General features: G+C 37.1%; 1 long non-coding RNA gene across 1 annotated transcript; it reads right to left on the bottom strand.

Annotated features, from left to right (window-relative positions):
• Positions 1-462: 462 nt before the first annotated feature.
• LOC136790561 (uncharacterized) lies at positions 463-11566 on the bottom strand. The gene is made up of 3 exons (XR_010830708.1): positions 11404-11566; positions 11235-11313; positions 463-840 (listed from the first exon to the last, which is right to left on the bottom strand). It is a non-coding gene; the product is annotated as an uncharacterized lncRNA (long non-coding RNA).
• Between the last annotated feature and the right edge of the window lie 871 nt (positions 11567-12437).

Genomic DNA, 12437 nt, shown 5'->3' with positions numbered 1-12437 from the left:
GCTAATGAAGAACAAATACTTCCTTTCTTCCTGAGGGCAAATTTAATCATGGAAGCATAGCACTTCTAAGTGCATTAACACCTGCGGTACAGTAAAGAGAATTCTGTGGTATCCAATATTGCCTCCTAATCAGTCATGCAGAGGTGTTTTTGTTGCAAGGAAATGGTGACTACATTTACTAAAATCAATGAACTGTATAGTGATTTGAATTGAATGAAGGTGTGTGTATGTGTATGTGTGTGTGTATGAAGAAAGTATATATGTATACTTATATTAAGTCTATATATGTACATTTTCCTACATTCTCCATATCATCTATGAAAAAGCCATAAATTTTCTCCTTAATCAGGTGTCATGGTATTGATTTTTTCACAATTACTGAACTTATGCTTAAATAATACAAAGATCTTCAGAATCTTTTTCTGAACTGTTTTCTCTCAGAATCAAAACCAAATTCTGCTATAATATATCTTGAGTTTTTATTGCTGAAGTCCAGCTACGAGTTCTGTATGCTTTGGTACAGATGCATCTTTCATGATTGAAGGGGTCATGTGGTTATTAAAGACATTCTACTTTGATAGGAAAATGGGAACTCTATGAAATTCTAGATGGAGATGAGAGAAGAAGTAAAGAGGGAAAACAGAAGTCAATGTAATACAGTTAGCCTGTAAAACACTTGTCTTTAAAATGATAACTTTGGCCACAGCAGATAACATAGAAAATGTTAAAGTAGTAAGTGAAATAAATTCTATGACTAAAGCTGCAGATCCACAATGGGGGTGAAGTCACAACCACAGAAGAACACTCCTTAGACTTGGGTCAGGAAATTATCAGAACTACCTATAAGTATCAAAAAAAAAAAAGGTTTTAAAAATGTATAGGACTATAGCTGAATTCACAAAAAATACACAGGTGGACTAAGTATCTTACTCCCAGTGATTTCCTCAAATATACCTGGGGTATATATGGCACCTTAATATGTTCTTTAGAGCATGGATTAATGCCCTTTGAAATCAGTGGGGGAATACAGGGAAAAGATCAGAGTCTGATCAAACAACAGCATTGATATAAAGTTTCAAAGTAGGAGAAGGCTACAGTATGGGAAGAATAGTGTTCTTCCTGGTTCCAGAAACAAATTAACTCTTGCTTTAAATTTGTCAATATGGAATCTTAGAATCAGAAACTGGTTGAGGTTGGCACATATTTCTGGAGATCTTCTAGTCCCCCTCCCTGCTCAAAGCAGGGTCAGCTAAAGCAGGTTGCCTGGGACTATGTCTAGTTGGTTTTGAATATCTCTAAGGATGGAAATACCACAACCGTCTTAAGGCAACCCAGTCCAGTGTTTAACTACCCTCACACTGATCTTTCCCCTGTGTGAGTTTCCTTGTATTTCCATTGTGCCCATTGCCTCTTGTCCTCTCACTGAGCACCACTGAGCACAATTTCACTCCATCTTCTTTGCTCCCTCCCATCAAGTATTTATATACATTGATAAGATCCCCCAAAGTCATCTCTTCTCCAGGCTGAACATTCCCAACTCTCTTATGTCAGATACTCCAAGACCTTAATACTCTTTTTGTAACATTACTTGTGGTAGACTCAATAAATGCACTGAATGTGATCCATGCCTTTTTTTTTTTAGGATCTGTATGTGTAACTCAGTATTTTAAATCTGGCTATTTGTACTCAAGGATCTCAACTTTCTTCATTCTTGCTCATATGTCCATCTGGGTTTGACGTTATCGTTACTGTGGAACTCAGTTCCCTGGAGAATACCTAGTTAAGGCAACAAAATGAACAGTAACTTACCCTTGTGCTGGTCTTCCAAATATGATACTTGCTCTTCCACTGTGATCAAAATTAATAAACAAGGTATTTAAATTGCTATCACTAAGCATCTGAGCTTTCAGCCTCTGGCAATGATATATACAGCTTTTGGAAATGTTAATTCTTGTAAACTAAAAACTTGAAAAGAAACACATATTGGGTAGCTAGAAAGTACACTGACATTTTCTTTACAGCTGGAACAGCTGGAGACAAAAATCTGGCATTAACAGTCCCTGTGTCATTTTAATGAAGGATACAGATTTGCAAGTGAACTTTTTGAACAACCTAGCTGTCATAGCATATCCAGTTTCCATTTTTCATATGAGCTGTGGTAACTGGCCATGTGTATACGCTTAACCATTCCCCTTTGTGAAGTGAAATGTGATCAGCTAAAATTCAGCAGAGGTGGTTTAAGCTGATGTATATTCTTTTTCAGTTGTAACAGCTATGGCATATACAAAATTATTTATGCCAATTTATTAATCTGACACACTTTTACCCTATAAGTTTTATTTCTCTGTATGCTGGCATACTGGTATTTTTATTAACCCAGCTTGACTAGGATGGACATAAGTTCAGTATCGTAAATGTGCTTACTCAGGTAGTTTATTCTCCTCCAGGTATAAGAATATCTTATAGTGATAAGCATATAAACACACACATAATCATGTTCACACACCTCAATAACACTGAAATCCTGTCCAGGTTGGGAAGAGCTGCTGCATTATTAAGTTCTATCAGTATAGGTACAGCATTGTAATTTTTGCTTTATCTGGTGCTTTTTTATAAGAGAACAGTGAGGAGAATGAGAAAATGACAGTAACCTAAACCACTGTCTACTAAGCCAAATTAAGACCAGTCTGTTCTTGATTAATAACTGATGAATGACAGAAGACAAGTGGATTCAATCTATGCCTTTGGCAGATATATTTATTCATGTATGTTCTCCATATGGGAGTAGATGTGATCATTTTCCAAGCCTCCACTACTTCCAGCCCAAGAACAGCAAACCATCTTAATAATATTTCCACAAGAGAGGCCAAACAGTATAAGCAGAAAAAGATACTTTTGTGAATATGGTAAATTACTCATTCACGGGTAGTAGCTGTTGATAGCTCATGCATGGGTAACAGTATGGACATGGAAAGGACTATGAAGTATGCAGTTGCTGTTGCAGAGCACAGACCATGTCCTCTTTGTGTAGCAGTTCTGCAAGAATGGACAGACTCATCAGCAGTCCTGTGCTTGGACAGGTGCATGGGAAAAATTCAATGATAACTAAATATCATTTCTATTCTGCTGCTCAGAAGATGCATCTTGTTGGAGAGAAAATGAGGGAAGAGGAAGTTTTCCTGGTCTGTGAAATTACTGATCAGTAATTTAAAGCAAAGAAACTAACAGGCTTTCTTTTTCATTGGAGTAAATGACCCAACATGTACATACAAAGAAGTGAAGCAAGAAAAAACACAGCAGAAATAATAATTAGCAAATAATGAGCTTTTTCAAAGTACATTCTCTTAAATATACATTTTCAGTTTATTCATGTTTGTTTAGCAATATTATTATTATGCTAACTGTTTATATCAAATGATTTCATCTGAAAGGAGCTCTTGAAAGGAGCACCTTTTGCATAATGCCCTTAAGCCCTGATTGTACGAAGATTTATGTATGTTTTTAACTTAATGTACACTGGGCCTTATTCTTAGTTAAACTGAGGAGTTTTACATCGTTGTAATGAATGGAAATGTACTCGATCCAGACCAATCCTGCTACCAGATAATTTTAGAGAAGCCTCAGAGTAAATAAGTCATAGACCTTGTGAGTGGGTCCATTGATTTCAATTATGCCATTCACAATGGATCACATTAGGATTGTGCACGTGTCTGTGTGCATGTGCATTTAAGTATTTATATGTATGCATCTCTTTGCAAGAACAGGTTACCAGTACACGTCTGACCTCTATTATTGGCTGAACCTAAGTGAGAGCTCTTTCCTGGTAATCACATCTTCCAACCATTCATATTAATCATTGTATAATAAGTTATTGTTCCCCTTCCTTAATTATTAGGGGTTGTTATTGTCTCTTGGTTGCATGATGAGAAGATTAGTTTTTATTTTGAAATCTATTATGTATGGTCATTACATTTAATAATGAAAAGCTCTGATAGTCTGTCACTGAGTATGGATTCTCTCTTCCTGTGCCTAGATAACTACAAATATTGAAGGTAATGCTCCCCATCTGTGACCCTTTGCAAATCACTGAATACACCTTTTCATCTGCATTTCCAGTACAGTTAATCACATTGTAGTAGAGATTACACTAAATATATTATCAAGACCAAGCCATTAAACAGATGTCACTCAGATGTGTCAATGAACAAAGGGTTGAATCCAGAGATGCATGTGCTTAATAGACTTTGAGATTTCTAGTCAATAGTTACTCTGCTTCTTCCATCCATCAATACGGGCAAATGCTGTCTTTCCAAACAAAGCTTAGATCTGACAGCTCAATATTTGTATGCAACCAGAATTGTAATTATTTTAATTTGAATGGTAATTAATTTATTTGTTAACTCCCTCTTGGGCTTGTGCTCCATCTGGCCAAGTTTCATGTCTCTTGATAATACTTTATCTGTGGTCTGATGATGAACACAAGGTGTGTTTATACACTTGAAATAATGCTATTTAATGATGGGAGATGTTATTCTTCAGAACTCCTGAGGCAGACTGCCAAGTATTTAATTGTGAATCTATTAATTTCATCATCTGAATCTGCATCTCTGTTTTTATTTGCATATACAGCTTGAAAATCTGGATTAAGAAAGTTTCCCACGTATACCAGCACACGCAGCTTTTTGAAAAACGTCATAGTCAGATTCAGATTATTACATTACAGTGTTTCCACAGACAATTAGATAAATGAAGGCATACTTATTTATTAGTTTAAATAAATAAAATTCAGTACAAAGATAACGGACTTTCGGGAGGAACAACATAAACTACTCATGCATGACTGACTTTTAAATTAACAGCGAGCACCCAAGAGAAGTTCTGGAGCCATTGTGGACAGCTCAATAGAAACATCTGCTCAGGCCCAGCACTGGCAAAATAAGTGAACAAACGATCATTCAAGTCAGTTCTCCCTTCTGAAGCTGCAGAGCTGAAATGGGATTCAGCTCACTAACCTTAGCAATTTAAAAGCCAGACAGCTAGTGTAAAGTAGTTACTGAGGCTCTTTCTGCAGTCTATGGAGGAAGAATAACCTCTGGAGGACAATTCAGCTTGCTAAAGTATGTCCGAATTACAGGAAATTAAGCACCCTTTCAAGGTGTCATATTTTCCACTGGCTGTAGAAAGGTAAAATAATTTCTGTACACTAGAGACCTAACTTTTAAATAGATAAAGTCTGAAGGATGTTACTGTCTCCATGCCTTGCTTCAGCCCTTAGCATTGCGTTTCTTTTGCTGAAAAATGGGGGACTCAGTTACTTGTCCGATAAGATTGTTGGTAGGTACAAACATGTAGAGCGTGGTCTCCACACAGCTGTTACAGACACTGAACTTCTCAGACTTTCAGTTCTGGAAATAGCAGCTCTCTTCAGAAAATGTACAAGGAGTCAGGACTCTGTCATTGTCAACCCCATCAGCTTGGACTCTCCCATATATGAGGCTCATTGCTGCAGGAAGCCAGCACCACTTTCCTCTGTCAGATGGCATTCCTGTTTCCTCCAACATTTCATAGTTTAATTACTGGAAAACCGGAGGAATCACTTTTATTTCAGATGTTGAATTTAATGGGGATAGTTGTGTTCCTAACTCCTAATCTGATTTGAAGGATTGACTTAGTAGTTATTCATAAGTATGGTATGCAATTTAATAATTAATGGAGATTTAATAATAATTAGTGGAGACAATGTTGTTGGTGTAACATTATTCTAGCAGAAAAAAAACTTCCTGTCACAAAATCTACTAATAATTTCATGGATTAACTCTACTAAAATTCATTCCTCAGTAAAACCTTCATTCAGAATCATTGGGAGTTCCTTCCTCTGATAGTAATAGTTTCCCAGTGACATCCTAACAGTGAACAGTTCAGTATTCCTTGAAGTTTTACAAAACTTTGAAGTAGATGCTCGGAATCAACTTTTACTGGAAATGAAATTTTTGGTTTCTGGCTTGCCTATTCCCCACACAGGGAAAAAAAAAAATATATATATATATATATATATATTTATTTACAGTAAATACATAATACATATATATACTTTTTTTTTTCCCTAAACCTTAGCTATCTTTGGCTATTAATAAATGTGCACTGAAGCTCCTTTTATCATAACTTGGATATGTTACATGAACATATCAGGTGATACACTTTGTATGTTTCTAAACCTAATACAAATAAATCCAGTGCCCTGTGAGTACTGACAAAGCTAGAATTTCCATACTGAAGGATCAGTCTATTTGTTCTAGTTAAGCTATAAAAACTGTTACACAGTATTGCAGTTAGCATTGTTCTTCCAGCTGCTAATGGCTGGTTTATCTTCAAAAGGTTCTGCCTGTAGCCTATTAGGACTGAAAAGGCAAACTCTGTCCATGTATTTGCAATAAATTGGAGGGACAATGCAAATAAGAAAATGAATTTCTAGTTTTTGTACCCTTCAATGACTTCTGTGGTGGAAGACTACATCAGTCATTTGAATATATTTTCATTTATTTGCACAAGACCTTATAACTATATGCATGCTTGGTTTAGAGTTACACTCTAACAGAAAAAAAAAAAAAAAGAGGGGTGGGGGTTGGGGGGACTCCAATAAGAGAGAGAAATTCTATGTAATTATGGAACTGGAGTCCATTTATGAGAAATGTCATAAAATTAAACATGAATATTATACAGGATGAAGAAATTTTCACAAGATGCTTACAGTTTCACTCCCATGATAATGTGTACAAACTGCATGCTGGTTGTTCTCAGGCAGGCCGGATGAAGAGACAGAAATATCTAGTCAGATGATTTCTAATATAAACTGGAAAGATATAGGACAGCAACACTACAAGATTTTCAGAGGTAAAAATTAGCTTATTTTGTTTCCTCTGCAGTGGAATTTGCTTGATAACTTCAAGCAACTTAATCAGCTCTGAAGTAGCTCTAAAATAGTCTCATAATGAAATCAAAATAGAAAGAAATTTTAATTAGAATTATGTCTCACAAGGCAATATGTACTTGAATAATATAGAAACAAAGTAACCAAGAACTTCTAAATAGCTCTGCTGTCAGACTGCTTTTTAGATCCTTCTGGTAGCATGACAGCAGAACTGTGTTTACTTTTTACCTGTGCAGAAGACCCTGGAAACTCAGATTCACCATCTGGTATGCTATTGTCAATTATTCTTTTTAAGGCTAGGGCTATATTATCAAATGTTAAAATTATTCTTTTTAAGACTAGTGTTGGTAAATGTGAACATAAAGACTGATTGCTCATGTAAAACCTAGATACACTTTCTTCACATCTAAAATCTGATTCATCAAAAAACATCATGCTTTTGTGGTTATAAATTTTAAGCAAACTCATCCTTCCTTTTTAAGAAAAACTACAAGCAGTATGTGAAAAACAATTCTTCTTTAAGCACAAAAGCAGACCAGTTCTGGAAAATCCAAGTAAGCTTCATGGCTAGCACATTTGTATTTTCACTCATGGCTGTAATTCTGAATGAGCTTTGAGGGAGGTGCACTTTGCTGTATCAGCACTATAGATGACACAAGGGAATCGTTGCTTTTTCCTGTCCAGTATATATTCAGTGTTTGGCTCAAGAAAGTTGATATTGCTGGTCTTGACTCCAGAGGTCAAGATAGCTTTTACTGCAGTTCTCATGCACTACACTGTTTTTATAGTCAGAGGTGATTAGACCTTTGGTCTTCTAAAAATGAGTCATTTAATTTCTGAAATATTAGGAAATAATATGGAAATATTTTTAACAGTGTGTGGTGGCCTTGAAATATTGCTGTTATTCAACAAAAATGCAGTTTCATCCAAAAACTAATTTCCAGTGAGTGGTATTCATTGTGCATAATCTGTATGGATATTTTCAGAGGTAAAGAATGTCCCTTAGTTGGGAGTCAAAGGTAACATCACATATCAGGACATGACAAATTGGGCATGATGAATAACCACAGCAAAGGGTCAGTGATGTAGAGAAAAAGAGAAGTTCACACGTATGCCATAAATTCAGATCTGGCCACAAATGAACTACTTGGCAAATTGTTTTTTTTACACTTGCACAGATGTGAATTGAGTTGCTAAAGATCTGCAGATTAACAGGTCAGTATTTGTGATGAATAATTCAGATGCGCTACTAACCAGTGTTCTGGTTAATGTATCAATTGAAATAAATGGAAATGTTTTGCATCTGTTGACATGTGGTATGTACAAGTTTAAAAAACAGATCACAGTTATGACCTAACTAGGGGCCAAGAGTATAAGTATAATAGCCTGGGAAAAGTTTAAGACACATTTCCAAAACATAACTATTGAATTTATTAATTCTCTGCTGAGGCTCGTTCCTCTTATAAACTCCACATGGGCTAGAAAAGAGTCAGGTGGTGTTGTGCAGCTGCCGATGTCTCTAATCTACACTCTGCTGCAAGCTCTTAAACAATTAGCTTAATTTTTGTAATTAGTTTTGATCTGTGGTTTGGGGTCTGCAGAATATTAAGAGCTGTTTCAACAGGCATCTACAAAAGGGGTAAGCAGTGTTATAGCTGGAACATATGACTGAATTAATTTTCTCCCAGAACACCTGGAATCAATATTATCAGCCAGAAAGTTTTTGCGTCCTGTATTTTTTCCATTATCTCTAGATTGCACTTTATGAACCCTGGGTTATATAATGTTAAATATTGTGAAAGGAAAAGGATTTGTTAGGTTGATGTGACACTGTATAGCACAGTGATACACAAGACTCTTTCACAGAGCTGGAAAGTTTTATATAGTTGTTCATTTGTTTATTTTATTGAATGTATATACATTATAGTGATTCTGAATTAAACTGTAGCTCTTGGTGAATAATTCCAACAAATGTTTCTAATCAGTGGAAATAAATTGTACCAAAAGTTCATGTTCTGGAAACAGAGAGAAGCCAAGCTTCTTGTCAGAGCCAAGCTTAATTTCCCATATTTTACCAGCATGAGAATCAGGCCAAAAATTAGGAGTACTGGAACATGTGGAATTTATTTCCCAATTCTTTATTAATTCTGTAATTTTAGATCTATAAATGTGAGAATTTTCCAGCCTTTTAAAATGTAAAGCCTCTCCTTGCTGATAAGTTTTCTGGACTTCATGTCACCACAATAAGAAGGAAAACGAAACAAGAAACCTTATATGAAATCAATTAATGGCAAGATCTGACAACATTCAACATCCTTTAAAATTGAATTCCCAAATCTACATAGGACTAATCAGTCCTATACAAATAAGGCAAAGGACTTAGAGCACTTTTCTGTCTCTGTCTCATCCAACATTAATTCTACATGATGCTCTTTGGATTCATTAGCTGTAGAATAAACTAATGCTTTAGAGAAGTACAAGATTTGTAATGGCTTGGAAGGTATTTGATGAGTACACAAATTTTCAAAAGTGTTGATGTTTACATTGAGTCCCCCTACCTTTTAAGAAACTGTAATGGCATTACTTGTTTGAAATGAGAGCTATTTGTTTTCAAAAGCTACAGGGAGATTTTGACTCTGTAATGATGGATATATCAAGCCTACTTTTAATTAGGTTTTGAGTATGGAGACCTCTTTACAAGTAAAAATCACAGTAAGTCTTCATTGAAATGTATTTTCCAGTGCTTTAATATGTCAAACATGCTTACTTGCAAGCTAACAACAAGCCCTGCTTAGGTATAGCATGTATCAGTTCCTGAGCTAGCGATCATTTTAAATGTACTCTAGTGGATTTACTATTAAACAGAGAGAAGCTACTCTACCATGTCTGAATTTCTTCAAAGGCTGTCCTAATCATCATTTTCTGGAAGAGATACCCATTGCAAATGGATCCCCAGCCATATTAACACTATCCAGCCTTAATGCTGTTGGCCTTCTGCAGGCCACCACATGGGAGTATTGTGGTAGTGTTCTCCACTGTGCAAGGCCAGTGTTACCTTTCAGAGGTGTAACCTCAGAATTGGCATCCGTTCCATCAACAGCATCAGCCACATGCCTGCCACTCCCCAGAACCTTGGGAAGGGGGTTGGACACTCCTGGAATCCACATCAGCTCCTTTGTACTTTGCTATTACCCTAGGTTTGTCTGTTGGCCTCCATGTCAACTGTGGGCTACTATTTTCTAGGTAAAAGTTTCAGAAATCTGTTAACATGACTTTGTTCGAGAAGTTGGTATGAGATACAGAACTGCAATATTTCTTTTTCTGAACCCACCTTGTTTCAGAAATCAATATCACCCTTTGGGAATTTAGTATGACCGATCTACATGGGAAAAAATAAGTAGTTCATCAACCTATGATCTTTTAGAGTGGGTCCAGAGGAAGGCTATGAAGTTGATCAGAGGGCTGGAGCACGTCTCCTATGAAGAAATGCTGACAGAGCTGGGGTTGTTCAGCCTAAAGTAAAGAAGGCTCCAGGGTGACCTCAGTGCAGCTTTTCAATACTTAAAGGGGGCTTATAAAAAAGATAGAGATTCACTTTTTGCTCAGGCAGACAATGACAGGACAGGGGGGAATGGCTTTAAACTAAAAGAAAGCAGATTTAAATTAGACATTAGGAGGAAATTCTTCACTCAGAGGGTGGTGAGGTAGTGGATCAGGTTGCCCCGAGAAGCTGTGGATGCCCCATCCCTGAAGGTGTTCGAGGCCAGGCTGGATGAGGTCCTGAGGAACCTGATCTAGTGGGTGGCATCCCTGCCCATGGCAGGGTTGTTGGAACTAGATAGTCTTTAATGTCCCTTCCAACCCGAGCCATTCTATGTTGTTAAGCACCTTCTGCTTTTGTAAATTAAATTTTGCAAAGCACTTGCCAACTTACCACTGTCTGGTAACACCCCAGTTATCTATCATCACTGGAGTTCACAAAGGCAAAATGTCCAACTGTGCTGACATAATTAATAAAGGTGCTTATGATCCTCATGACTATTGCAGCTGAAAAGGTGTGCCTCAGCTTGTTTTCAGGCCTGTGAACCTCAGTTGCAGTGAACATATGCATAGTATCCACACGTCACAGGGATCTAGCCAGTTCCTCACATGGCAAGTAAGCACGCTTTCCCCACTCTCTTCTTCCACTGTTGGTATATGTTGACATCTGTGATCCTCAGCAATGGCATTAGCCCCTACTGTCACAGATACTTGTGGGGGTAGACCTGAAAAGCAGAATCTAAAAGCATATTTCAGCTGTACTCACATATCCTGCCAGCTGTCCAGGGATGACACTGCTCATCAGAGCAGTTTGGTGGAGAATCTGATGTGATGATCTTCACAATCTGTGTTAGAGAGAGTGTGTCCCTGAGAGAGCCCATGCACCCTTGTTCCCTCACAGCATCATTATGAATGTTCATAACAAAGCTGTTTACCAGTAAAGTGTTAAGTGGTGGCCTCCTAGTTTTAGCTTAAGTTCCTTGTAATAAAGGCATTTTCACACCATGCCCCACCAGCCACTTGCGTTTCAGATATGCAAACTGAGCTGTCTGTGACTTCACAAGTCTCCCTATTCATACATCTGAACCTGGTTCTGACCACCTCTCCAGCCACAGCTACGTAGTGATAACAGCAATATTCTGAGTTTAAGTTTGCTTCCTTCAAATATTTATGAGCATCTTAAATGACTTCTGAGCCCACAAGTATCTCTCCTGTGGAGAGCTGACACAATAGAGAAATTATCCATTAAATAAAATAAAATTGCCTTCTTTTGCAGTTCCCAGAACAAGGATTTTCTGGGGAAACAGCCAGAGGACAGAAGAGGAGAGCGGGCAATGTTCTATAATCTTTCAAGCCCAGAGTGTTGGGTAGTCCCTAAGCAGACTGCCAGAGGAATCTAAAACTGACCTGTGTGTCCTCTCTTCTTCCCTTAGGAGCTGAAGCACTAAACCTTGCTCCTAATATTGTTTCACTTCCTTCAAAGCTGTGAAATTTGTGTATTCTGCAGCCTTCATTCCCTGTCAAATACACAAACTGAAGTTTAGAGAAAGCTTTTGTCAGAAACAAGCTCATCCTCAATTTCCCATTTGGTTTCTCAATAGCCTAATGAAGAAAAAAATCAGCAAAATACCATAGGGTAATTCTGGGTAGTGAAGCTGTAGCAAAATAATATGAGTGACTCACAGATTGCAGTAGGAGGGTTTTGTTGTCATTGGCTTTCTTTTTATTTTATTTTTTTTTCTCTCCTCTCTGCTCCTCTCCTCTCCACTCCTCTTTCATGTTCATATCCAGGCTCTGAGTACTGCAGGATAACAATGCAAAGAGCAACAAAATAAACTGCATATCACAGGCTTTGAGAATCATCGTTAAATAACTTTTTTAAAAGTCTTCATGATGCTAAAACTGTTGCTGCCTCACTGGTGTGAAAATAGTATATCGTAGAAATAAATTAGACACTAGAAAACTAGGT

This window comes from Anser cygnoides, chromosome 1 (genome assembly GCF_040182565.1).
Source record: "Anser cygnoides isolate HZ-2024a breed goose chromosome 1, Taihu_goose_T2T_genome, whole genome shotgun sequence".
NCBI lineage: Eukaryota > Metazoa > Chordata > Aves > Anseriformes > Anatidae > Anser > Anser cygnoides.
The sequence above is the reverse complement of the archived record's forward strand: the minus strand, read 5'-3'. Positions and strand labels throughout refer to the sequence as shown.